This window comes from Crinia signifera, chromosome 6 (assembly GCF_055691185.1).
Source record: "Crinia signifera chromosome 6, ASM5569118v1, whole genome shotgun sequence".
NCBI lineage: Eukaryota > Metazoa > Chordata > Amphibia > Anura > Myobatrachidae > Crinia > Crinia signifera.
In genome coordinates this window covers 60216935-60238927 of record NC_139222.1, presented here as the reverse complement: position 1 = coordinate 60238927, position 21993 = coordinate 60216935, and the positions used below count along the sequence as shown (strand labels likewise).

The 21993-nt window shown below is 39.5% G+C and overlaps 35 non-coding genes and 12 pseudogenes across 35 annotated transcripts; all 47 read right to left on the bottom strand.

The window, feature by feature from the left end:
• Window positions 1-295: 295 nt before the first annotated feature.
• On the bottom strand, window positions 296-414 carry LOC146014626 (5S ribosomal RNA). The gene has a single exon (XR_014447574.1). It is a non-coding gene; the product is annotated as a 5S ribosomal RNA (ribosomal RNA).
• Window positions 415-760: 346 nt separating this feature from the next.
• LOC146017049 (5S ribosomal RNA) lies at window positions 761-879 on the bottom strand. The gene has a single exon (XR_014449924.1). It is a non-coding gene; the product is annotated as a 5S ribosomal RNA (ribosomal RNA).
• A 345-nt stretch (window positions 880-1224) lies between these two features.
• On the bottom strand, window positions 1225-1343 carry LOC146013443 (5S ribosomal RNA). Its single transcript, XR_014446419.1, has one exon. It is a non-coding gene; the product is annotated as a 5S ribosomal RNA (ribosomal RNA).
• A 345-nt stretch (window positions 1344-1688) lies between these two features.
• Window positions 1689-1807, bottom strand: LOC146015820 (5S ribosomal RNA). Its single transcript, XR_014448729.1, has one exon. It is a non-coding gene; the product is annotated as a 5S ribosomal RNA (ribosomal RNA).
• Window positions 1808-2152: 345 nt separating this feature from the next.
• On the bottom strand, window positions 2153-2271 carry LOC146015809 (5S ribosomal RNA). Its single transcript, XR_014448718.1, has one exon. It is a non-coding gene; the product is annotated as a 5S ribosomal RNA (ribosomal RNA).
• A 345-nt stretch (window positions 2272-2616) lies between these two features.
• LOC146013442 (5S ribosomal RNA) lies at window positions 2617-2735 on the bottom strand. Its single transcript, XR_014446418.1, has one exon. It is a non-coding gene; the product is annotated as a 5S ribosomal RNA (ribosomal RNA).
• Window positions 2736-3080: 345 nt separating this feature from the next.
• On the bottom strand, window positions 3081-3199 carry LOC146015797 (5S ribosomal RNA). Its single transcript, XR_014448707.1, has one exon. It is a non-coding gene; the product is annotated as a 5S ribosomal RNA (ribosomal RNA).
• Window positions 3200-3544: 345 nt separating this feature from the next.
• LOC146014624 (5S ribosomal RNA) lies at window positions 3545-3663 on the bottom strand. Its single transcript, XR_014447573.1, has one exon. It is a non-coding gene; the product is annotated as a 5S ribosomal RNA (ribosomal RNA).
• A 346-nt stretch (window positions 3664-4009) lies between these two features.
• On the bottom strand, window positions 4010-4128 carry LOC146017048 (5S ribosomal RNA). Its single transcript, XR_014449923.1, has one exon. It is a non-coding gene; the product is annotated as a 5S ribosomal RNA (ribosomal RNA).
• Window positions 4129-4473: 345 nt separating this feature from the next.
• LOC146013440 (5S ribosomal RNA) lies at window positions 4474-4592 on the bottom strand. Its single transcript, XR_014446416.1, has one exon. It is a non-coding gene; the product is annotated as a 5S ribosomal RNA (ribosomal RNA).
• A 345-nt stretch (window positions 4593-4937) lies between these two features.
• On the bottom strand, window positions 4938-5056 carry LOC146015786 (5S ribosomal RNA). The gene has a single exon (XR_014448696.1). It is a non-coding gene; the product is annotated as a 5S ribosomal RNA (ribosomal RNA).
• Window positions 5057-5401: 345 nt separating this feature from the next.
• LOC146015775 (5S ribosomal RNA) lies at window positions 5402-5520 on the bottom strand. The gene has a single exon (XR_014448685.1). It is a non-coding gene; the product is annotated as a 5S ribosomal RNA (ribosomal RNA).
• A 346-nt stretch (window positions 5521-5866) lies between these two features.
• Window positions 5867-5985, bottom strand: LOC146016620 (5S ribosomal RNA). Its single transcript, XR_014449505.1, has one exon. It is a non-coding gene; the product is annotated as a 5S ribosomal RNA (ribosomal RNA).
• A 345-nt stretch (window positions 5986-6330) lies between these two features.
• Window positions 6331-6449, bottom strand: LOC146010849 (5S ribosomal RNA; annotated as a pseudogene).
• Window positions 6450-6791: 342 nt separating this feature from the next.
• LOC146013439 (5S ribosomal RNA) lies at window positions 6792-6910 on the bottom strand. Its single transcript, XR_014446415.1, has one exon. It is a non-coding gene; the product is annotated as a 5S ribosomal RNA (ribosomal RNA).
• A 345-nt stretch (window positions 6911-7255) lies between these two features.
• LOC146010612 (5S ribosomal RNA) lies at window positions 7256-7374 on the bottom strand (annotated as a pseudogene).
• Window positions 7375-7719: 345 nt separating this feature from the next.
• LOC146014255 (5S ribosomal RNA) lies at window positions 7720-7838 on the bottom strand. Its single transcript, XR_014447206.1, has one exon. It is a non-coding gene; the product is annotated as a 5S ribosomal RNA (ribosomal RNA).
• A 346-nt stretch (window positions 7839-8184) lies between these two features.
• On the bottom strand, window positions 8185-8303 carry LOC146016731 (5S ribosomal RNA). Its single transcript, XR_014449612.1, has one exon. It is a non-coding gene; the product is annotated as a 5S ribosomal RNA (ribosomal RNA).
• A 345-nt stretch (window positions 8304-8648) lies between these two features.
• Window positions 8649-8767, bottom strand: LOC146011205 (5S ribosomal RNA; annotated as a pseudogene).
• A 345-nt stretch (window positions 8768-9112) lies between these two features.
• On the bottom strand, window positions 9113-9231 carry LOC146016390 (5S ribosomal RNA). Its single transcript, XR_014449283.1, has one exon. It is a non-coding gene; the product is annotated as a 5S ribosomal RNA (ribosomal RNA).
• Window positions 9232-9575: 344 nt separating this feature from the next.
• Window positions 9576-9694, bottom strand: LOC146014254 (5S ribosomal RNA). The gene has a single exon (XR_014447205.1). It is a non-coding gene; the product is annotated as a 5S ribosomal RNA (ribosomal RNA).
• A 344-nt stretch (window positions 9695-10038) lies between these two features.
• Window positions 10039-10157, bottom strand: LOC146016730 (5S ribosomal RNA). The gene has a single exon (XR_014449611.1). It is a non-coding gene; the product is annotated as a 5S ribosomal RNA (ribosomal RNA).
• A 345-nt stretch (window positions 10158-10502) lies between these two features.
• On the bottom strand, window positions 10503-10621 carry LOC146011204 (5S ribosomal RNA; annotated as a pseudogene).
• Window positions 10622-10966: 345 nt separating this feature from the next.
• LOC146010611 (5S ribosomal RNA) lies at window positions 10967-11085 on the bottom strand (annotated as a pseudogene).
• Window positions 11086-11430: 345 nt separating this feature from the next.
• Window positions 11431-11549, bottom strand: LOC146014253 (5S ribosomal RNA). Its single transcript, XR_014447204.1, has one exon. It is a non-coding gene; the product is annotated as a 5S ribosomal RNA (ribosomal RNA).
• Window positions 11550-11895: 346 nt separating this feature from the next.
• LOC146016729 (5S ribosomal RNA) lies at window positions 11896-12014 on the bottom strand. Its single transcript, XR_014449610.1, has one exon. It is a non-coding gene; the product is annotated as a 5S ribosomal RNA (ribosomal RNA).
• Window positions 12015-12359: 345 nt separating this feature from the next.
• Window positions 12360-12478, bottom strand: LOC146011203 (5S ribosomal RNA; annotated as a pseudogene).
• Window positions 12479-12823: 345 nt separating this feature from the next.
• On the bottom strand, window positions 12824-12942 carry LOC146016389 (5S ribosomal RNA). Its single transcript, XR_014449282.1, has one exon. It is a non-coding gene; the product is annotated as a 5S ribosomal RNA (ribosomal RNA).
• Window positions 12943-13286: 344 nt separating this feature from the next.
• Window positions 13287-13405, bottom strand: LOC146014252 (5S ribosomal RNA). The gene has a single exon (XR_014447203.1). It is a non-coding gene; the product is annotated as a 5S ribosomal RNA (ribosomal RNA).
• A 344-nt stretch (window positions 13406-13749) lies between these two features.
• LOC146016727 (5S ribosomal RNA) lies at window positions 13750-13868 on the bottom strand. Its single transcript, XR_014449609.1, has one exon. It is a non-coding gene; the product is annotated as a 5S ribosomal RNA (ribosomal RNA).
• Window positions 13869-14213: 345 nt separating this feature from the next.
• LOC146011202 (5S ribosomal RNA) lies at window positions 14214-14332 on the bottom strand (annotated as a pseudogene).
• Window positions 14333-14677: 345 nt separating this feature from the next.
• LOC146010610 (5S ribosomal RNA) lies at window positions 14678-14796 on the bottom strand (annotated as a pseudogene).
• A 345-nt stretch (window positions 14797-15141) lies between these two features.
• On the bottom strand, window positions 15142-15260 carry LOC146014251 (5S ribosomal RNA). The gene has a single exon (XR_014447202.1). It is a non-coding gene; the product is annotated as a 5S ribosomal RNA (ribosomal RNA).
• Window positions 15261-15606: 346 nt separating this feature from the next.
• Window positions 15607-15725, bottom strand: LOC146016726 (5S ribosomal RNA). Its single transcript, XR_014449608.1, has one exon. It is a non-coding gene; the product is annotated as a 5S ribosomal RNA (ribosomal RNA).
• A 345-nt stretch (window positions 15726-16070) lies between these two features.
• Window positions 16071-16189, bottom strand: LOC146011201 (5S ribosomal RNA; annotated as a pseudogene).
• Window positions 16190-16534: 345 nt separating this feature from the next.
• LOC146016387 (5S ribosomal RNA) lies at window positions 16535-16653 on the bottom strand. The gene has a single exon (XR_014449281.1). It is a non-coding gene; the product is annotated as a 5S ribosomal RNA (ribosomal RNA).
• A 344-nt stretch (window positions 16654-16997) lies between these two features.
• On the bottom strand, window positions 16998-17116 carry LOC146014250 (5S ribosomal RNA). The gene has a single exon (XR_014447201.1). It is a non-coding gene; the product is annotated as a 5S ribosomal RNA (ribosomal RNA).
• A 344-nt stretch (window positions 17117-17460) lies between these two features.
• Window positions 17461-17579, bottom strand: LOC146016725 (5S ribosomal RNA). The gene has a single exon (XR_014449607.1). It is a non-coding gene; the product is annotated as a 5S ribosomal RNA (ribosomal RNA).
• A 345-nt stretch (window positions 17580-17924) lies between these two features.
• On the bottom strand, window positions 17925-18043 carry LOC146011200 (5S ribosomal RNA; annotated as a pseudogene).
• Window positions 18044-18388: 345 nt separating this feature from the next.
• On the bottom strand, window positions 18389-18507 carry LOC146016386 (5S ribosomal RNA). Its single transcript, XR_014449280.1, has one exon. It is a non-coding gene; the product is annotated as a 5S ribosomal RNA (ribosomal RNA).
• A 344-nt stretch (window positions 18508-18851) lies between these two features.
• On the bottom strand, window positions 18852-18970 carry LOC146010503 (5S ribosomal RNA; annotated as a pseudogene).
• A 345-nt stretch (window positions 18971-19315) lies between these two features.
• Window positions 19316-19434, bottom strand: LOC146014249 (5S ribosomal RNA). The gene has a single exon (XR_014447200.1). It is a non-coding gene; the product is annotated as a 5S ribosomal RNA (ribosomal RNA).
• A 346-nt stretch (window positions 19435-19780) lies between these two features.
• On the bottom strand, window positions 19781-19899 carry LOC146016724 (5S ribosomal RNA). The gene has a single exon (XR_014449606.1). It is a non-coding gene; the product is annotated as a 5S ribosomal RNA (ribosomal RNA).
• A 345-nt stretch (window positions 19900-20244) lies between these two features.
• LOC146011199 (5S ribosomal RNA) lies at window positions 20245-20363 on the bottom strand (annotated as a pseudogene).
• A 345-nt stretch (window positions 20364-20708) lies between these two features.
• On the bottom strand, window positions 20709-20827 carry LOC146016385 (5S ribosomal RNA). The gene has a single exon (XR_014449279.1). It is a non-coding gene; the product is annotated as a 5S ribosomal RNA (ribosomal RNA).
• A 344-nt stretch (window positions 20828-21171) lies between these two features.
• On the bottom strand, window positions 21172-21290 carry LOC146014247 (5S ribosomal RNA). The gene has a single exon (XR_014447198.1). It is a non-coding gene; the product is annotated as a 5S ribosomal RNA (ribosomal RNA).
• Window positions 21291-21634: 344 nt separating this feature from the next.
• LOC146016723 (5S ribosomal RNA) lies at window positions 21635-21753 on the bottom strand. The gene has a single exon (XR_014449605.1). It is a non-coding gene; the product is annotated as a 5S ribosomal RNA (ribosomal RNA).
• Between the last annotated feature and the right edge of the window lie 240 nt (window positions 21754-21993).

The following is a 21993-nucleotide window of genomic DNA, read 5'->3' as shown; positions in this document are numbered from 1 at the left end:
AATACAAAAGTTTCCTAACTGTATTGGCTTACTGAAAAAAATCATGTGTTGGTAAAGTAAAAAGACCTACAGGACATGATATTAGCAGGGGGTCTTAAATTAAACTACAAAAGAGGCTCAACACTGTTTAGCTGCCAAAAGCAGTTGGAATTGAGCCTAAACAGTGTGGTAAGTCTTTAGGTGATGGCTATTGTGTCTGTTTGACCTCTTCCAAATGTCTGTGCTGGCAATAAAAAGAAAAAGTTTCCAATTTAAATAGCTAGAGAATAAAAATAATTTGCCAGTAATGTGAAAAATCCTACAGCACCTGGTGTTCCCAGGTGGTCTCCCACCCAAGTACTAACCAGGCCCAACACTGCTTAGCTTCCAAGATCAGACGAGATTGGGCCTATCCAATGTGGTATGGCTGTAGGTGAGATACAGGCACTTTTTTGCCCTCTTCTACTTCTATCACCAGGTAAGCTAATAAAAAAGTTTCCTAACTGTATTGGCTTACTTAAAAAAAATCATGTGTTGGTAATGTAAAAAGACCTACAGGACATGATATTAGCAGGGGGTCTTAAATTAAACTACTAAACAGGCTCAACACTGTTTAGCTGCCAAAAGCAGTTGGAATTGGGCCTAAACAATGTGGTAAGTCTTTATGTGATGGCTATTGTGTCTGTTTGACCTCTTCCAAATGTCTGTACTGGCAATAAAAAGAAAAAGTTTCCAATTTAAATAGCTAGAGAATAAAAACAATTTGCCTGTAATGTGAAAAAACCTACAGCACCTGGTGTTTCCATGTGGTCTCCCACCCAAGTACTAACCAGGCCCAACACTGCTTAGCTTCCAAGATCAGACGAGATTGGGCCTATCCAATGTGGAATGGCTGTAGGTGAGTTAAAGCCACTTTTTTGCCCTCTTCTACTTCTATTACCAGGTAAGCTAATACAAAAGTTTCCTAACTGTATTGGCTTACTGAAAAAAATCATGTGTTGGTAATGTAAAAAGACCTACAGGACATGATATTAGCAGGGGGTCTTAAATTAAACTACAAAAGAGGCTCAACACTGTTTAGCTGCCAAAAGCAGTTGGAATTGAGCCTAAACATTGTGGTAAGTCTTTAGGTGATGGCTATTGTGTCTGTTTGACCTCTTCCAAATGTCTGTGCTGGCAATAAAATGAAAAAGTTTCCAATATAAATAGCTAGAGAATAAAAACAATTTGCCAGTAATGTGAAAAAACCTACAGCACCTGGTGTTCCCATGTGGTCTCCCACCCAAGTACTAACCAGGCCCAACACTGCTTAGCTTCCAAGATCAGACGAGATTGGGCCTATCCAATGTGGTATGGCTGTAGGTGAGATACAGGCACTTTTTTGCCCTCTTCTACTTCTATCACCAGGTAAGCTAATACAAAAGTTTCCTAACTGTATTGGCTTACTGAAAAAAATCATGTGTTGGTAATGTAAAAAGACCTACAGGACATGATATTAGCAGGGGGTCTTAAATTAAACTACAAAAGAGGCTCAACACTGTTTAGCTGCCAAAAGCAGTTGGAATTGAGCCTAAACAGTGTGGTAAGTCTTTAGGTGATGGCTAGTGTGTCTGTTTGACCTCTTCCAAATGTCTGTGCTGGCAATAAAAAGAAAAAGTTTCCAATATAAATAGCTAGAGAATAAAAACAATTTGCCAGTAATGTGAAAAAACCTACAGCACCTGGTGTTCCCAGGTGGTCTCCCACCCAAGTACTAACCAGGCCCAACACTGCTTAGCTTCCAAGATCAGACGAGATTGGGCCTATCCAATGTGGTATGGCTGTAGGTGAAATACAGGCACTTTTTTGCCCTCTTCTACTTCTATCACCAGGTAAGCTAATACAAAAGTTTCCTAACTGTATTGGCTTACTGAAAAAAATCATGTGTTGGTAAAGTAAAAAGACCTACAGGACATGATATTAGCAGGGGGTCTTAAATTAAACTACAAAAGAGGCTCAACACTGTTTAGCTGCCAAAAGCAGTTGGAATTGAGCCTAAACAGTGTGGTAAGTCTTTAGGTGATGGCTATTGTGTCTGTTTGACCTCTTCCAAATGTCTGTGCTGGCAATAAAAAGAAAAAGTTTCCAATTTAAATAGCTAGAGAATAAAAATAATTTGCCAGTAATGTGAAAAAACCTACAGCACCTGGTGTTCCCAGGTGGTCTCCCACCCAAGTACTAACCAGGCCCAACACTGCTTAGCTTCCAAGATCAGACGAGATTGGGCCTATCCAATGTGGTATGGCTGTAGGTGAGATACATGCACTTTTTTGCCCTCTTCTACTTCTATCACCAGGTAAGCTAATAAAAAAGTTTCCTAACTGTATTGGCTTAATGAAAAATATCATGTGTTGGTAATGTAAAAAGACCTACAGGACATGATATTAGCAGGGGGTCTTAAATTAAACTACTAAAGAGGCTCAACACTGTTTTGCTGCCAAAAGCAGTTGGAATTGAGCCTAAACAGTGTGGTAAGTCTTTAGGTGATGGCTATTGTGTCTGTTTGACCTCTTCCAAATGTCTGTGCTGGCAATAAAAAGAAAAAGTTTCCAATATAAATAGCTAGAGAATAAAAACAATTTGCCTGTAATGTGAAAAAACCTACAGCACCTGGTGTTCCCATGTGGTCTCCCACCCAAGTACTAACCAGGCCCAACACTGCTTAGCTTCCAAGATCAGACGAGATTGGGCCTATCCAATGTGGTATGGCTGTAGGTGAGATACAGGCACTTTTTTGCCCTCTTCTACTTCTATCACCAGGTAAGCTAATGAAAAAGTTTCCTAACTGTATTGGCTTACTGAAAAAAATCATGTGTTGGTAATGTAAAAAGACCTACAGGACATGATATTAGCAGGGGGTCTTAAATTAAACTACTAAAGAGGCTCAACACTATTTAGCTGCCAAAAGCAGTTGGAATTGAGCCTAAACATTGTGGTAAGTCTTTAGGTGATGGCTAGTGTGTCTGTTTGACCTCTTCCAAATGGCTGTGCTGGCAATAAAAAGAAAAAGTTTCCAATATAAATAGCTAGAGAATAAAAACAATTTGCCAGTAATGTGAAAAAACCTACAGCACCTGGTGTTCCCAGGTGGTCTCCCACCCAAGTACTAACCAGGCCCAACACTGCTTAGCTTCCAAGATCAGACGAGATTGGGCCTATCCAATGTGGTATGGCTGTAGGTGAAATACATGCACTTTTTTGCCCTCTTCTACTTCTATCACCAGGTAAGCTAATACAAAAGTTTCCTAACTGTATTGGCTTACTGAAAAAAATCATGTGTTGGTAAAGTAAAAAGACCTACAGGACATGATATTAGCAGGGGGTCTTAAATTAAACTACAAAAGAGGCTCAACACTGTTTAGCTGCCAAAAGCAGTTGGAATTGAGCCTAAACAGTGTGGTAAGTCTTTAGGTGATGGCTATTGTGTCTGTTTGACCTCTTCCAAATGTCTGTGCTGGCAATAAAAAGAAAAAGTTTCCAATTTAAATAGCTAGAGAATAAAAATAATTTGCCAGTAATGTGAAAAATCCTACAGCACCTGGTGTTCCCAGGTGGTCTCCCACCCAAGTACTAACCAGGCCCAACACTGCTTAGCTTCCAAGATCAGACGAGATTGGGCCTATCCAATGTGGTATGGCTGTAGGTGAGATACAGGCACTTTTTTGCCCTCTTCTACTTCTATCACCAGGTAAGCTAATAAAAAAGTTTCCTAACTGTATTGGCTTACTTAAAAAAAATCATGTGTTGGTAATGTAAAAAGACCTACAGGACATGATATTAGCAGGGGGTCTTAAATTAAACTACTAAACAGGCTCAACACTGTTTAGCTGCCAAAAGCAGTTGGAATTGGGCCTAAACAGTGTGGTAAGTCTTTATGTGATGGCTATTGTGTCTGTTTGACCTCTTCCAAATGTCTGTACTGGCAATAAAAAGAAAAAGTTTCCAATTTAAATAGCTAGAGAATAAAAACAATTTGCCTGTAATGTGAAAAAACCTACAGCACCTGGTGTTTCCATGTGGTCTCCCACCCAAGTACTAACCAGGCCCAACACTGCTTAGCTTCCAAGATCAGACGAGATTGGGCCTATCCAATGTGGAATGGCTGTAGGTGAGTTAAAGCCACTTTTTTGCCCTCTTCTACTTCTATTACCAGGTAAGCTAATACAAAAGTTTCCTAACTGTATTGGCTTACTGAAAAAAATCATGTGTTGGTAATGTAAAAAGACCTACAGGACATGATATTAGCAGGGGGTCTTAAATTAAACTACAAAAGAGGCTCAACACTGTTTAGCTGCCAAAAGTTGTTGGAATTGAGCCTAAACATTGTGGTAAGTCTTTAGGTGATTGCTATTGTGTCTGTTTGACCTCTTCCAAATGTCTGTGCTGGCAATAAAATGAAAAAGTTTCCAATATAAATAGCTAGAGAATAAAAACAATTTGCCAGTAATGTGAAAAAACCTACAGCACCTGGTGTTCCCATGTGGTCTCCCACCCAAGTACTAACCAGGCCCAACACTGCTTAGCTTCCAAGATCAGACGAGATTGGGCCTATCCAATGTGGTATGGCTGTAGGTGAGATACAGGCACTTTTTTGCCCTCTTCTACTTCTATCACCAGGTAAGCTAATACAAAAGTTTCCTAACTGTATTGGCTTACTGAAAAAAATCATGTGTTGGTAATGTAAAAAGACCTACAGGACATGATATTAGCAGGGGGTCTTAAATTAAACTACAAAAGAGGCTCAACACTGTTTAGCTGCCAAAAGCAGTTGGAATTGAGCCTAAACAGTGTGGTAAGTCTTTAGGTGATGGCTAGTGTGTCTGTTTGACCTCTTCCAAATGTCTGTGCTGGCAATAAAAAGAAAAAGTTTCCAATATAAATAGCTAGAGAATAAAAACAATTTGCCAGTAATGTGAAAAAACCTACAGCACCTGGTGTTCCCAGGTGGTCTCCCACCCAAGTACTAACCAGGCCCAACACTGCTTAGCTTCCAAGATCAGACGAGATTGGGCCTATCCAATGTGGTATGGCTGTAGGTGAAATACAGGCACTTTTTTGCCCTCTTCTACTTCTATCACCAGGTAAGCTAATACAAAAGTTTCCTAACTGTATTGGCTTACTGAAAAAAATCATGTGTTGGTAAAGTAAAAAGACCTACAGGACATGATATTAGCAGGGGGTCTTAAATTAAACTACAAAAGAGGCTCAACACTGTTTAGCTGCCAAAAGCAGTTGGAATTGAGCCTAAACAGTGTGGTAAGTCTTTAGGTGATGGCTATTGTGTCTGTTTGACCTCTTCCAAATGTCTGTGCTGGCAATAAAAAGAAAAAGTTTCCAATTTAAATAGCTAGAGAATAAAAATAATTTGCCAGTAATGTGAAAAAACCTACAGCACCTGGTGTTCCCAGGTGGTCTCCCACCCAAGTACTAACCAGGCCCAACACTGCTTAGCTTCCAAGATCAGACGAGATTGGGCCTATCCAATGTGGTATGGCTGTAGGTGAGATACATGCACTTTTTTGCCCTCTTCTACTTCTATCACCAGGTAAGCTAATAAAAAAGTTTCCTAACTGTATTGGCTTACTTAAAAAAAATCATGTGTTGGTAATGTAAAAAGACCTACAGGACATGATATTAGCAGGGGGTCTTAAATTAAACTACTAAACAGGCTCAACACTGTTTAGCTGCCAAAAGCAGTTGGAATTGGGCCTAAACAGTGTGGTAAGTCTTTATGTGATGGCTATTGTGTCTGTTTGACCTCTTCCAAATGTCTGTACTGGCAATTAAAAGAAAAAGTTTCCAATTTAAATAGCTAGAGAATAAAAACAATTTGCCTGTAATGTGAAAAAACCTACAGCACCTGGTGTTCCCATGTGGTCTCCCACGCAAGTACTAACCAGGCCCAACACTGCTTAGCTTCCAAGATCAGACGAGATTGGGCCTATCCAATGTGGAATGGCTGTAGGTGAGTTAAAGCCACTTTTTTGCCCTCTTCTACTTCTATTACCAGGTAAGCTAATACAAAAGTTTCCTAACTGTATTGGCTTACTGAAAAAAATCATGTGTTGGTAATGTAAAAAGACCTACAGGACATGATATTAGCAGGGGGTCTTAAATTAAACTACAAAAGAGGCTCAACACTGTTTAGCTGCCAAAAGCAGTTGGAATTGAGCCTAAACATTGTGGTAAGTCTTTAGGTGATGGCTATTGTGTCTGTTTGACCTCTTCCAAATGTCTGTGCTGGCAATAAAATGAAAAAGTTTCCAATATAAATAGCTAGAGAATAAAAACAATTTGCCAGTAATGTGAAAAAACCTACAGCACCTGGTGTTCCCATGTGGTCTCCCACCCAAGTACTAACCAGGCCCAACACTGCTTAGCTTATAAATTCAGATGAGATTGGGCCTATCCAATGTGGTATGGCTGTAGGTGAGATACAGGCACTTATTTGCCCTCTTCTTCTATCACCAGGTAAGCTAATAAAAAAGTTTCCTAACTGTATTGGCTTACTGAAAAAAATCATGTGTTGGTAATGTAAAAAGACCTACAGGACATGATATTAGCAGGGGGTCTTAAATTAAACTACAAAAGAGGCTCAACACTGTTTAGCTGCCAAAAGCAGTTGGAATTGAGCCTAAACAGTGTGGTAAGTCTTTAGGTGATGGCTATTGTGTCTGTTTGACCTCTTCCAAATGTCTGTGCTGGCAATAAAAAGAAAAAGTTTCCAATTTAAATAGCTAGAGAATAAAAACAATTTGCCTGTAATGTGAAAAAACCTACAGCACCTGGTGTTCCCATGTGGTCTCCCACCCAAGTACTAACCAGGCCCAACACTGCTTAGCTTCCAAGATCAGACGAGATTGGGCCTATCCAATGTGGTATGGCTGTAGGTGAGATACAGGCACTTTTTTGCCCTCTTCTACTTCTATCACCAGGTAAGCTAATACAAAAGTTTCCTAACTGTATTGGCTTACTGAAAAAAATCATGTGTTGGTAATGTAAAAAGACCTACAGGACATGATATTAGCAGGGGGTCTTAAATTAAACTACAAAAGAGGCTCAACACTGTTTAGCTGCCAAAAGCAGTTGGAATTGAGCCTAAACAGTGTGGTAAGTCTTTAGGTGATGGCTAGTGTGTCTGTTTGACCTCTTCCAAATGTCTGTGCTGGCAATAAAAAGAAAAAGTTTCCAATATAAATAGCTAGAGAATAAAAACAATTTGCCAGTAATGTGAAAAAACCTACAGCACCTGGTGTTCCCAGGTGGTCTCCCACCCAAGAACTAACCAGGCCCAACACTGCTTAGCTTCCAAGATCAGACGAGATTGGGCCTATCCAATGTGGTATGGCTTTAGGTGAAATACATGCACTTTTTTGCCCTCTTCTACTTCTATCACCAGGTAAGCTAATACAAAAGTTTCCTAACTGTATTGGCTTACTGAAAAAAATAATGTGTTGGTAAAGTAAAAAGACCTACAGGACATGATATTAGCAGGGGGTCTTAAATTAAACTACAAAAGAGGCTCAACACTGTTTAGCTGCCAAAAGCAGTTGGAATTGAGCCTAAACAGTGTGGTAAGTCTTTAGGTGATGGCTATTGTGTCTGTTTGACCTCTTCCAAATGTCTGTGCTGGCAATAAAAAGAAAAAGTTTCCAATTTAAATAGCTAGAGAATAAAAATAATTTGCCAGTAATGTGAAAAAACCTACAGCACCTGGTGTTCCCAGGTGGTCTCCCACCCAAGTACTAACCAGGCCCAACACTGCTTAGCTTCCAAGATCAGACGAGATTGAGCCTATCCAATGTGGTATGGCTGTAGGTGAGATACAGGCACTTTTTTGCCCTCTTCTACTTCTATCACCAGGTAAGCTAATAAAAAAGTTTCCTAACTGTATTGGCTTACTTAAAAAAAATCATGTGTTGGTAATGTAAAAAGACCTACAGGACATGATATTAGCAGGGGGTCTTAAATTAAACTACTAAACAGGCTCAACACTGTTTAGCTGCCAAAAGCAGTTGGAATTGGGCCTAAACAGTGTGGTAAGTCTTTATGTGATGGCTATTGTGTCTGTTTGACCTCTTCCAAATGTCTGTACTGGCAATAAAAAGAAAAAGTTTCCAATTTAAATAGCTAGAGAATAAAAACAATTTGCCTGTAATGTGAAAAAACCTACAGCACCTGGTGTTCCCATGTGGTCTCCCTCCCAAGTACTAACCAGGCCCAACACTGCTTAGCTTCCAAGATCAGACGAGATTGGGCCTATCCAATGTGGAATGGCTGTAGGTGAGTTAAAGCCACTTTTTTGCCCTCTTCTACTTCTATTACCAGGTAAGCTAATACAAAAGTTTCCTAACTGTATTGGCTTACTGAAAAAAATCATGTGTTGGTAATGTAAAAAGACCTACAGGACATGATATTAGCAGGGGGTCTTAAATTAAACTACAAAAGAGGCTCAACACTGTTTAGCTGCCAAAAGCAGTTGGAATTGAGCCTAAACATTGTGGTAAGTCTTTAGGTGATGGCTATTGTGTCTGTTTGACCTCTTCCAAATGTCTGTGCTGGCAATAAAATGAAAAAGTTTCCAATATAAATAGCTAGAGAATAAAAACAATTTGCCAGTAATGTGAAAAAACCTACAGCACCTGGTGTTCCCATGTGGTCTCCCACCCAAATACTAACCAGGCCCAACACTGCTTAGCTTATAAGTTCAGATGAGATTGGGCCTATCCAATGTGATATGGCTGTAGGTGAGATACAGGCACTTATTTGCCCTCTTCTACTTCTATCACCAGGTAAGCTAATAAAAAAGTTTCCTAACTGTATTGGCTTACTGAAAAAAATCATGTGTTGGTAATGTAAAAAGACCTACAGGACATGATATTAGCAGGGGGTCTTAAATTAAACTACAAAAGAGGCTCAACACTGTTTAGCTGCCAAAAGCAGTTGGAATTGAGCCTAAACAGTGTGGTAAGTCTTTAGGTGATGGCTATTGTGTCTGTTTGACCTCTTCCAAATGTCTGTGCTGGCAATAAAAAGAAAAAGTTTCCAATTTAAATAGCTAGAGAATAAAAACAATTTACCTGTAATGTGAAAAAACCTACAGCACATGGTGTTCCCATGTGGTCTCCCACCCAAGTACTAACCAGGCCCAACACTGCTTAGCTTCCAAGATCAGACGAGATTGGGCCTATCCAATGTGGTATGGCTGTAGGTTAGATACAGGCACTTTTTTGCCCTCTTCTACTTCTATCACCAGGTAAGCTAATAAAAAAGTTTCCTAACTGTATTGGCTTACTGAAAAAAATCATGTGTTGGTAATGTAAAAAGACCTACAGGACATGATATTAGCAGGGGTCTTAAATTAAACTACTAAAGAGGCTCAACACTGTTTAGCTGCCAAAAGCAGTTGGAATTGGGCCTAAACAGTGTGGTAAGTCTTTAGGTGATGGCTATTGTGTCTGTTTGACCTCTTCCAAATGTCTGTACTGGCAATAAAAAGAAAAAGTTTCCAATTTAAATAGCTAGAGAATAAAAATAATTTGCCAGTAATGTGAAAAAACCTACAGCACCTGGTGTTCCCAGGTGGTCTCCCACCCAAGTACTAACCAGGCCCAACACTGCTTAGCTTCCAAGATCAGACGAGATTGAGCCTATCCAATGTGGTATGGCTGTAGGTGAGATACAGGCACTTTTTTGCCCTCTTCTACTTCTATCACCAGGTAAGCTAATAAAAAAGTTTCCTAACTGTATTGGCTTACTGAAAAAAATCATGTGTTGGTAATGTAAAAAGACCTACAGGACATGATATTAGCAGGGGTCTTAAATTAAACTACTAAAGAGGCTCAACACTGTTTAGCTGCCAAAAGCAGTTGGAATTGGGCCTAAACAGTGTGGTAAGTCTTTATGTGATGGCTATTGTGTCTGTTTGACCTCTTCCAAATGTCTGTACTGGCAATAAAAAGAAAAAGTTTCCAATTTAAATAGCTAGAGAATAAAAACAATTTGCCTGTAATGTGAAAAAACCTACAGCACCTGGTGTTCCCATGTGGTCTCCCTCCCAAGTACTAACCAGGCCCAACACTGCTTAGCTTCCAAGATCAGACGAGATTGGGCCTATCCAATGTGGAATGGCTGTAGGTGAGTTAAAGCCACTTTTTTGCCCTCTTCTACTTCTATTACCAGGTAAGCTAATACAAAAGTTTCCTAACTGTATTGGCTTACTGAAAAAAATCATGTGTTGGTAATGTAAAAAGACCTACAGGACATGATATTAGCAGGGGGTCTTAAATTAAACTACAAAAGAGGCTCAACACTGTTTAGCTGCCAAAAGCAGTTGGAATTGAGCCTAAACATTGTGGTAAGTCTTTAGGTGATGGCTATTGTGTCTGTTTGACCTCTTCCAAATGTCTGTGCTGGCAATAAAATGAAAAAGTTTCCAATATAAATAGCTAGAGAATAAAAACAATTTGCCAGTAATGTGAAAAAACCTACAGCACCTGGTGTTCCCATGTGGTCTCCCACCCAAATACTAACCAGGCCCAACACTGCTTAGCTTATAAGTTCAGATGAGATTGGGCCTATCCAATGTGATATGGCTGTAGGTGAGATACAGGCACTTATTTGCCCTCTTCTACTTCTATCACCAGGTAAGCTAATAAAAAAGTTTCCTAACTGTATTGGCTTACTGAAAAAAATCATGTGTTGGTAATGTAAAAAGACCTACAGGACATGATATTAGCAGGGGGTCTTAAATTAAACTACAAAAGAGGCTCAACACTGTTTAGCTGCCAAAAGCAGTTGGAATTGAGCCTAAACAGTGTGGTAAGTCTTTAGGTGATGGCTAGTGTGTCTGTTTGACCTCTTCCAAATGTCTGTGCTGGCAATAAAAAGAAAAAGTTTCCAATATAAATAGCTAGAGAATAAAAACAATTTGCCAGTAATGTGAAAAAACCTACAGCACCTGGTGTTCCCAGGTGGTCTCCCACCCAAGAACTAACCAGGCCCAACACTGCTTAGCTTCCAAGATCAGACGAGATTGGGCCTATCCAATGTGGTATGGCTTTAGGTGAAATACATGCACTTTTTTGCCCTCTTCTACTTCTATCACCAGGTAAGCTAATACAAAAGTTTCCTAACTGTATTGGCTTACTGAAAAAAATAATGTGTTGGTAAAGTAAAAAGACCTACAGGACATGATATTAGCAGGGGGTCTTAAATTAAACTACAAAAGAGGCTCAACACTGTTTAGCTGCCAAAAGCAGTTGGAATTGAGCCTAAACAGTGTGGTAAGTCTTTAGGTGATGGCTATTGTGTCTGTTTGACCTCTTCCAAATGTCTGTGCTGGCAATAAAAAGAAAAAGTTTCCAATTTAAATAGCTAGAGAATAAAAATAATTTGCCAGTAATGTGAAAAAACCTACAGCACCTGGTGTTCCCAGGTGGTCTCCCACCCAAGTACTAACCAGGCCCAACACTGCTTAGCTTCCAAGATCAGACGAGATTGAGCCTATCCAATGTGGTATGGCTGTAGGTGAGATACAGGCACTTTTTTGCCCTCTTCTACTTCTATCACCAGGTAAGCTAATAAAAAAGTTTCCTAACTGTATTGGCTTACTTAAAAAAAATCATGTGTTGGTAATGTAAAAAGACCTACAGGACATGATATTAGCAGGGGGTCTTAAATTAAACTACTAAACAGGCTCAACACTGTTTAGCTGCCAAAAGCAGTTGGAATTGGGCCTAAACAGTGTGGTAAGTCTTTATGTGATGGCTATTGTGTCTGTTTGACCTCTTCCAAATGTCTGTACTGGCAATAAAAAGAAAAAGTTTCCAATTTAAATAGCTAGAGAATAAAAACAATTTGCCTGTAATGTGAAAAAACCTACAGCACCTGGTGTTCCCATGTGGTCTCCCTCCCAAGTACTAACCAGGCCCAACACTGCTTAGCTTCCAAGATCAGACGAGATTGGGCCTATCCAATGTGGAATGGCTGTAGGTGAGTTAAAGCCACTTTTTTGCCCTCTTCTACTTCTATTACCAGGTAAGCTAATACAAAAGTTTCCTAACTGTATTGGCTTACTGAAAAAAATCATGTGTTGGTAATGTAAAAAGACCTACAGGACATGATATTAGCAGGGGGTCTTAAATTAAACTACAAAAGAGGCTCAACACTGTTTAGCTGCCAAAAGCAGTTGGAATTGAGCCTAAACATTGTGGTAAGTCTTTAGGTGATGGCTATTGTGTCTGTTTGACCTCTTCCAAATGTCTGTGCTGGCAATAAAATGAAAAAGTTTCCAATATAAATAGCTAGAGAATAAAAACAATTTGCCAGTAATGTGAAAAAACCTACAGCACCTGGTGTTCCCATGTGGTCTCCCACCCAAATACTAACCAGGCCCAACACTGCTTAGCTTATAAGTTCAGATGAGATTGGGCCTATCCAATGTGATATGGCTGTAGGTGAGATACAGGCACTTATTTGCCCTCTTCTACTTCTATCACCAGGTAAGCTAATAAAAAAGTTTCCTAACTGTATTGGCTTACTGAAAAAAATCATGTGTTGGTAATGTAAAAAGACCTACAGGACATGATATTAGCAGGGGGTCTTAAATTAAACTACAAAAGAGGCTCAACACTGTTTAGCTGCCAAAAGCAGTTGGAATTGAGCCTAAACAGTGTGGTAAGTCTTTAGGTGATGGCTATTGTGTCTGTTTGACCTCTTCCAAATGTCTGTGCTGGCAATAAAAAGAAAAAGTTTCCAATTTAAATAGCTAGAGAATAAAAACAATTTACCTGTAATGTGAAAAAACCTACAGCACATGGTGTTCCCATGTGGTCTCCCACCCAAGTACTAACCAGGCCCAACACTGCTTAGCTTCCAAGATCAGACGAGATTGGGCCTATCCAATGTGGTATGGCTGTAGGTTAGATACAGGCACTTTTTTGCCCTCTTCTACTTCTATCACCAGGTAAGCTAATAAAAAAGTTTCCTAACTGTATTGGCTTACTGAAAAAAATCATGTGTTGGTAATGTAAAAAGACCTACAGGACATGATATTAGCAGGGGTCTTAAATTAAACTACTAAAGAGGCTCAACACTGTTTAGCTGCCAAAAGCAGTTGGAATTGGGCCTAAACAGTGTGGTAAGTCTTTAGGTGATGGCTATTGTGTCTGTTTGACCTCTTCCAAATGTCTGTACTGGCAATAAAAAGAAAAAGTTTCCAATTTAAATAGCTAGAGAATAAAAATAATTTGCCAGTAATGTGAAAAAACCTACAGCACCTGGTGTTCCCAGGTGGTCTCCCACCCAAGTACTAACCAGGCCCAACACTGCTTAGCTTCCAAGATCAGACGAGATTGAGCCTATCCAATGTGGTATGGCTGTAGGTGAGATACAGGCACTTTTTTGCCCTCTTCTACTTCTATCACCAGGTAAGCTAATAAAAAAGTTTCCTAACTGTATTGGCTTACTGAAAAAAATCATGTGTTGGTAATGTAAAAAGACCTACAGGACATGATATTAGCAGGGGTCTTAAATTAAACTACTAAAGAGGCTCAACACTGTTTAGCTGCCAAAAGCAGTTGGAATTGGGCCTAAACAGTGTGGTAAGTCTTTATGTGATGGCTATTGTGTCTGTTTGACCTCTTCCAAATGTCTGTACTGGCAATAAAAAGAAAAAGTTTCCAATTTAAATAGCTAGAGAATAAAAACAATTTGCCTGTAATGTGAAAAAACCTACAGCACCTGGTGTTCCCATGTGGTCTCCCTCCCAAGTACTAACCAGGCCCAACACTGCTTAGCTTCCAAGATCAGACGAGATTGGGCCTATCCAATGTGGAATGGCTGTAGGTGAGTTAAAGCCACTTTTTTGCCCTCTTCTACTTCTATTACCAGGTAAGCTAATACAAAAGTTTCCTAACTGTATTGGCTTACTGAAAAAAATCATGTGTTGGTAATGTAAAAAGACCTACAGGACATGATATTAGCAGGGGGTCTTAAATTAAACTACAAAAGAGGCTCAACACTGTTTAGCTGCCAAAAGCAGTTGGAATTGAGCCTAAACATTGTGGTAAGTCTTTAGGTGATGGCTATTGTGTCTGTTTGACCTCTTCCAAATGTCTGTGCTGGCAATAAAATGAAAAAGTTTCCAATATAAATAGCTAGAGAATAAAAACAATTTGCCAGTAATGTGAAAAAACCTACAGCACCTGGTGTTCCCATGTGGTCTCCCACCCAAATACTAACCAGGCCCAACACTGCTTAGCTTATAAGTTCAGATGAGATTGGGCCTATCCAATGTGATATGGCTGTAGGTGAGATACAGGCACTTATTTGCCCTCTTCTACTTCTATCACCAGGTAAGCTAATAAAAAAGTTTCCTAACTGTATTGGCTTACTGAAAAAAATCATGTGTTGGTAATGTAAAAAGACCTACAGGACATGATATTAGCAGGGGGTCTTAAATTAAACTACAAAAGAGGCTCAACACTGTTTAGCTGCCAAAAGCAGTTGGAATTGAGCCTAAACAGTGTGGTAAGTCTTTAGGTGATGGCTAGTGTGTCTGTTTGACCTCTTCCAAATGTCTGTGCTGGCAATAAAAAGAAAAAGTTTCCAATATAAATAGCTAGAGAATAAAAACAATTTGCCAGTAATGTGAAAAAACCTACAGCACCTGGTGTTCCCAGGTGGTCTCCCACCCAAGAACTAACCAGGCCCAACACTGCTTAGCTTCCAAGATCAGACGAGATTGGGCCTATCCAATGTGGTATGGCTTTAGGTGAAATACATGCACTTTTTTGCCCTCTTCTACTTCTATCACCAGGTAAGCTAATACAAAAGTTTCCTAACTGTATTGGCTTACTGAAAAAAATAATGTGTTGGTAAAGTAAAAAGACCTACAGGACATGATATTAGCAGGGGGTCTTAAATTAAACTACAAAAGAGGCTCAACACTGTTTAGCTGCCAAAAGCAGTTGGAATTGAGCCTAAACAGTGTGGTAAGTCTTTAGGTGATGGCTATTGTGTCTGTTTGACCTCTTCCAAATGTCTGTGCTGGCAATAAAAAGAAAAAGTTTCCAATTTAAATAGCTAGAGAATAAAAATAATTTGCCAGTAATGTGAAAAAACCTACAGCACCTGGTGTTCCCAGGTGGTCTCCCACCCAAGTACTAACCAGGCCCAACACTGCTTAGCTTCCAAGATCAGACGAGATTGAGCCTATCCAATGTGGTATGGCTGTAGGTGAGATACAGGCACTTTTTTGCCCTCTTCTACTTCTATCACCAGGTAAGCTAATAAAAAAGTTTCCTAACTGTATTGGCTTACTTAAAAAAAATCATGTGTTGGTAATGTAAAAAGACCTACAGGACATGATATTAGCAGGGGGTCTTAAATTAAACTACTAAACAGGCTCAACACTGTTTAGCTGCCAAAAGCAGTTGGAATTGGGCCTAAACAGTGTGGTAAGTCTTTATGTGATGGCTATTGTGTCTGTTTGACCTCTTCCAAATGTCTGTACTGGCAATAAAAAGAAAAAGTTTCCAATTTAAATAGCTAGAGAATAAAAACAATTTGCCTGTAATGTGAAAAAACCTACAGCACCTGGTGTTCCCATGTGGTCTCCCTCCCAAGTACTAACCAGGCCCAACACTGCTTAGCTTCCAAGATCAGACGAGATTGGGCCTATCCAATGTGGAATGGCTGTAGGTGAGTTAAAGCCACTTTTTTGCCCTCTTCTACTTCTATTACCAGGTAAGCTAATACAAAAGTTTCCTAACTGTATTGGCTTACTGAAAAAAATCATGTGTTGGTAATGTAAAAAGACCTACAGGACATGATATTAGCAGGGGGTCTTAAATTAAACTACAAAAGAGGCTCAACACTGTTTAGCTGCCAAAAGCAGTTGGAATTGAGCCTAAACATTGTGGTAAGTCTTTAGGTGATGGCTATTGTGTCTGTTTGACCTCTTCCAAATGTCTGTGCTGGCAATAAAATGAAAAAGTTTCCAATATAAATAGCTAGAGAATAAAAACAATTTGCCAGTAATGTGAAAAAACCTACAGCACCTGGTGTTCCCATGTGGTCTCCCACCCAAATACTAACCAGGCCCAACACTGCTTAGCTTATAAGTTCAGATGAGATTGGGCCTATCCAATGTGATATGGCTGTAGGTGAGATACAGGCACTTATTTGCCCTCTTCTACTTCTATCACCAGGTAAGCTAATAAAAAAGTTTCCTAACTGTATTGGCTTACTGAAAAAAATCATGTGTTGGTAATGTAAAAAGACCTACAGGACATGATATTAGCAGGGGGTCTTAAATTAAACTACAAAAGAGGCTCAACACTGTTTAGCTGCCAAAAGCAGTTGGAATTGAGCCTAAACAGTGTGGTAAGTCTTTAGGTGATGGCTATTGTGTCTGTTTGACCTCTTCCAAATGTCTGTGCTGGCAATAAAAAGAAAAAGTTTCCAATTTAAATAGCTAGAGAATAAAAACAATTTACCTGTAATGTGAAAAAACCTACAGCACATGGTGTTCCCATGTGGTCTCCCACCCAAGTACTAACCAGGCCCAACACTGCTTAGCTTCCAAGATCAGACGAGATTGGGCCTATCCAATGTGGTATGGCTGTAGGTTAGATACAGGCACTTTTTTGCCCTCTTCTACTTCTATCACCAGGTAAGCTAATAAAAAAGTTTCCTAACTGTATTGGCTTACTGAAAAAAATCATGTGTTGGTAATGTAAAAAGACCTACAGGACATGATATTAGCAGGGGTCTTAAATTAAACTACTAAAGAGGCTCAACACTGTTTAGCTGCCAAAAGCAGTTGGAATTGGGCCTAAACAGTGTGGTAAGTCTTTAGGTGATGGCTATTGTGTCTGTTTGACCTCTTCCAAATGTCTGTACTGGCAATAAAAAGAAAAAGTTTCCAATTTAAATAGCTAGAGAATAAAAATAATTTGCCAGTAATGTGAAAAAACCTACAGCACCTGGTGTTCCCAGGTGGTCTCCCACCCAAGTACTAACCAGGCCCAACACTGCTTAGCTTCCAAGATCAGACGAGATTGAGCCTATCCAATGTGGTATGGCTGTAGGTGAGATACAGGCACTTTTTTGCCCTCTTCTACTTCTATCACCAGGTAAGCTAATAAAAAAGTTTCCTAACTGTATTGGCTTACTGAAAAAAATCATGTGTTGGTAATGTAAAAAGACCTACAGGACATGATATTAGCAGGGGTCTTAAATTAAACTACTAAAGAGGCTCAACACTGTTTAGCTGCCAAAAGCAGTTGGAATTGGGCCTAAACAGTGTGGTAAGTCTTTATGTGATGGCTATTGTGTCTGTTTGACCTCTTCCAAATGTCTGTACTGGCAATAAAAAGAAAAAGTTTCCAATTTAAATAGCTAGAGAATAAAAACAATTTGCCTGTAATGTGAAAAAACCTACAGCACCTGGTGTTCCCATGTGGTCTCCCTCCCAAGTACTAACCAGGCCCAACACTGCTTAGCTTCCAAGATCAGACGAGATTGGGCCTATCCAATGTGGAATGGCTGTAGGTGAGTTAAAGCCACTTTTTTGCCCTCTTCTACTTCTATTACCAGGTAAGCTAATACAAAAGTTTCCTAACTGTATTGGCTTACTGAAAAAAATCATGTGTTGGTAATGTAAAAAGACCTACAGGACATGATATTAGCAGGGGGTCTTAAATTAAACTACAAAAGAGGCTCAACACTGTTTAGCTGCCAAAAGCAGTTGGAATTGAGCCTAAACATTGTGGTAAGTCTTTAGGTGATGGCTATTGTGTCTGTTTGACCTCTTCCAAATGTCTGTGCTGGCAATAAAATGAAAAAGTTTCCAATATAAATAGCTAGAGAATAAAAACAATTTGCCAGTAATGTGAAAAAACCTACAGCACCTGGTGTTCCCATGTGGTCTCCCACCCAAATACTAACCAGGCCCAACACTGCTTAGCTTATAAGTTCAGATGAGATTGGGCCTATCCAATGTGATATGGCTGTAGGTGAGATACAGGCACTTATTTGCCCTCTTCTACTTCTATCACCAGGTAAGCTAATAAAAAAGTTTCCTAACTGTATTGGCTTACTGAAAAAAATCATGTGTTGGTAATGTAAAAAGACCTACAGGACATGATATTAGCAGGGGGTCTTAAATTAAACTACAAAAGAGGCTCAACACTGTTTAGCTGCCAAAAGCAGTTGGAATTGAGCCTAAACAGTGTGGTAAGTCTTTAGGTGATGGCTATTGTGTCTGTTTGACCTCTTCCAAATGTCTGTGCTGGCAATAAAAAGAAAAAGTTTCCAATTTAAATAGCTAGAGAATAAAAACAATTTACCTGTAATGTGAAAAAACCTACAGCACATGGTGTTCCCATGTGGTCTCCCACCCAAGTACTAACCAGGCCCAACACTGCTTAGCTTCCAAGATCAGACGAGATTGGGCCTATCCAATGTGGTATGGCTGTAGGTTAGATACAGGCACTTTTTTGCCCTCTTCTACTTCTATCACCAGGTAAGCTAATAAAAAAGTTTCCTAACTGTATTGGCTTACTGAAAAAAATCATGTGTTGGTAATGTAAAAAGACCTACAGGACATGATATTAGCAGGGGTCTTAAATTAAACTACTAAAGAGGCTCAACACTGTTTAGCTGCCAAAAGCAGTTGGAATTGGGCCTAAACAGTGTGGTAAGTCTTTAGGTGATGGCTATTGTGTCTGTTTGACCTCTTCCAAATGTCTGTACTGGCAATAAAAAGAAAAAGTTTCCAATTTAAATAGCTAGAGAATAAAAACAATTTGCCTGTAATGTGAAAAAACCTACAGCACCTGGTGTTCCCATGTGGTCTCCCACCCAAGTACTAACCAGGTCCAACACTGCTTAGCTTCCAAGATCAGTTAAGATTGGGCCTATCCAATGTGGTATGGCTGTAGGTGAGATACAGGCACTTTTTTGCCCTCTTCTACTTCTATCACCAGGTAAGCTAATAAAAAAGTTTCCTAACTGTATTGGCTTAATGAAAAATATCATGTGTTGGTAATGTAAATAGACCTACAGGACATGATATTAGCAGGGGGTCTTAAATTAAACTACTAAAGAGGCTCAACACTGTTTAGCTGCCAAAAGCAGTTGGAATTGGGCCTAAACAGTGTGGTAAGTCTTTAGGTGATGGCTATTGTGTCTGTTTGACCTCTTCCAAATGTCTGTGCTGGCAATAAAAAGAAAAAGTTTCCAATTTAAATAGCTAGAGAATAAAAATAATTTGCCAGTAATGTGAAAAAACCTACAGCACCTGGTGTTCCCAGGTGGTCTCCCACCCAAGTACTAACCAGGCCCAACACTGCTTAGCTTCCAAGATCAGACGAGATTGAGCCTATCCAATGTGGTATGGCTGTAGGTGAGATACAGGCACTTTTTTGCCCTCTTCTACTTCTATCACCAGGTAAGCTAATAAAAAAGTTTCCTAACTGTATTGGCTTACTTAAAAAAAATCATGTGTTGGTAATGTAAAAAGACCTACAGGACATGATATTAGCAGGGGGTCTTAAATTAAACTACTAAACAGGCTCAACACTGTTTAGCTGCCAAAAGCAGTTGGAATTGGGCCTAAACAGTGTGGTAAGTCTTTATGTGATGGCTATTGTGTCTGTTTGACCTCTTCCAAATGTCTGTACTGGCAATAAAAAGAAAAAGTTTCCAATTTAAATAGCTAGAGAATAAAAACAATTTGCCTGTAATGTGAAAAAACCTACAGCACCTGGTGTTCCCATGTGGTCTCCCTCCCAAGTACTAACCAGGCCCAACACTGCTTAGCTTCCAAGATCAGACGAGATTGGGCCTATCCAATGTGGAATGGCTGTAGGTGAGTTAAAGCCACTTTTTTGCCCTCTTCTACTTCTATTACCAGGTAAGCTAATACAAAAGTTTCCTAACTGTATTGGCTTACTGAAAAAAATCATGTGTTGGTAATGTAAAAAGACCTACAGGACATGATATTAGCAGGGGGTCTTAAATTAAACTACAAAAGAGGCTCAACACTGTTTAGCTGCCAAAAGCAGTTGGAATTGAGCCTAAACATTGTGGTAAGTCTTTAGGTGATGGCTATTGTGTCTGTTTGACCTCTTCCAAATGTCTGTGCTGGCAATAAAATGAAAAAGTTTCCAATATAAATAGCTAGAGAATAAAAACAATTTGCCAGTAATGTGAAAAAACCTACAGCACCTGGTGTTCCCATGTGGTCTCCCACCCAAATACTAACCAGGCCCAACACTGCTTAGCTTATAAGTTCAGATGAGATTGGGCCTATCCAATGTGATATGGCTGTAGGTGAGATACAGGCACTTATTTGCCCTCTTCTACTTCTATCACCAGGTAAGCTAATAAAAAAGTTTCCTAACTGTATTGGCTTACTGAAAAAAATCATGTGTTGGTAATGTAAAAAGACCTACAGGACATGATATTAGCAGGGGGTCTTAAATTAAACTACAAAAGAGGCTCAACACTGTTTAGCTGCCAAAAGCAGTTGGAATTGAGCCTAAACAGTGTGGTAAGTCTTTAGGTGATGGCTATTGTGTCTGTTTGACCTCTTCCAAATGTCTGTGCTGGCAATAAAAAGAAAAAGTTTCCAATTTAAATAGCTAGAGAATAAAAACAATTTACCTGTAATGTGAAAAAACCTACAGCACATGGTGTTCCCATGTGGTCTCCCACCCAAGTACTAACCAGGCCCAACACTGCTTAGCTTCCAAGATCAGACGAGATTGGGCCTATCCAATGTGGTATGGCTGTAGGTTAGATACAGGCACTTTTTTGCCCTCTTCTACTTCTATCACCAGGTAAGCTAATAAAAAAGTTTCCTAACTGTATTGGCTTACTGAAAAAAATCATGTGTTGGTAATGTAAAAAGACCTACAGGACATGATATTAGCAGGGGTCTTAAATTAAACTACTAAAGAGGCTCAACACTGTTTAGCTGCCAAAAGCAGTTGGAATTGGGCCTAAACAGTGTGGTAAGTCTTTAGGTGATGGCTATTGTGTCTGTTTGACCTCTTCCAAATGTCTGTACTGGCAATAAAAAGAAAAAGTTTCCAATTTAAATAGCTAGAGAATAAAAATAATTTGCCAGTAATGTGAAAAAACCTACAGCACCTGGTGTTCCCAGGTGGTCTCCCACCCAAGTACTAACCAGGCCCAACACTGCTTAGCTTCCAAGATCAGACGAGATTGAGCCTATCCAATGTGGTATGGCTGTAGGTGAGATACAGGCACTTTTTTGCCCTCTTCTACTTCTATCACCAGGTAAGCTAATAAAAAAGTTTCCTAACTGTATTGGCTTACTGAAAAAAATCATGTGTTGGTAATGTAAAAAGACCTACAGGACATGATATTAGCAGGGGTCTTAAATTAAACTACTAAAGAGGCTCAACACTGTTTAGCTGCCAAAAGCAGTTGGAATTGGGCCTAAACAGTGTGGTAAGTCTTTATGTGATGGCTATTGTGTCTGTTTGACCTCTTCCAAATGTCTGTACTGGCAATAAAAAGAAAAAGTTTCCAATTTAAATAGCTAGAGAATAAAAACAATTTGCCTGTAATGTGAAAAAACCTACAGCACCTGGTGTTCCCATGTGGTCTCCCTCCCAAGTACTAACCAGGCCCAACACTGCTTAGCTTCCAAGATCAGACGAGATTGGGCCTATCCAATGTGGAATGGCTGTAGGTGAGTTAAAGCCACTTTTTTGCCCTCTTCTACTTCTATTACCAGGTAAGCTAATACAAAAGTTTCCTAACTGTATTGGCTTACTGAAAAAAATCATGTGTTGGTAATGTAAAAAGACCTACAGGACATGATATTAGCAGGGGGTCTTAAATTAAACTACAAAAGAGGCTCAACACTGTTTAGCTGCCAAAAGCAGTTGGAATTGAGCCTAAACATTGTGGTAAGTCTTTAGGTGATGGCTA